Genomic DNA, 739 nt, shown 5'->3' on the forward strand with positions numbered 1-739 from the left:
ATGGGCTTGGGAGGAGCCCCTGGATCCTTTCTTTTACCAGTTCTGTCTATGTGAAGATAAGTCAAAGGTCCTGTTCAACCATGGCTGGCTTTGCTTAGAAACATGGCGGAAATGTTACTCTGTTTGACCTTCTTCTTTGCAGACTGGACACTGGTTCAGGTTATCCAGTGGTGTCTCCATGGCCTCCTTGATCAAGAGGACAGGTGATTCACCACAGCTAGAGAACATTTTGAGAGATGCTCACAGTCCCCTGTAAGTTAGGGGGACAAGGAGCAAAAACTGTCCTTTATGTCCCTCTGACCAAATTAGTATATGCCTCAAAATATGGCTGTTAAACATCCAAGAAGATTAGTTCCACCAGTCTAGTACTTTTAATTACCATATGCCATGTAGATAGATCTTGGGCAAAGGCAAAATGCTCTCAGATAAACCTTACCTAGACAAATATTACATTCTTTGATCTGGTTTTAGATATAATTTGTCAGTAGTTTGTAGGAGTAATATGGTTCCCGCTGGTTTTCTAAAACTAGCTAGGCATTATTTATCTATCACATTGTCTAACCCTTCCAACATGGTTTTCACATTTAACATGTCCCCATTTTTCCCATTTCTCCCTTAATAACACCCTTCTCCTATGGTCCCACTACCCTTCTCCCATGATCCTACCCCCCTTGAGCTCCTTCTTTCCCTTTATCCCCTAGGTTCCTTGTATAATCTAATCCCTAGGCTCCTTGTATAA

This window comes from Nannospalax galili, unplaced genomic scaffold, assembly GCF_000622305.1.
Source record: "Nannospalax galili isolate Female #2095 unplaced genomic scaffold, S.galili_v1.0 scaffold286, whole genome shotgun sequence".
NCBI classification, from domain to species: domain Eukaryota; kingdom Metazoa; phylum Chordata; class Mammalia; order Rodentia; family Spalacidae; genus Nannospalax; species Nannospalax galili.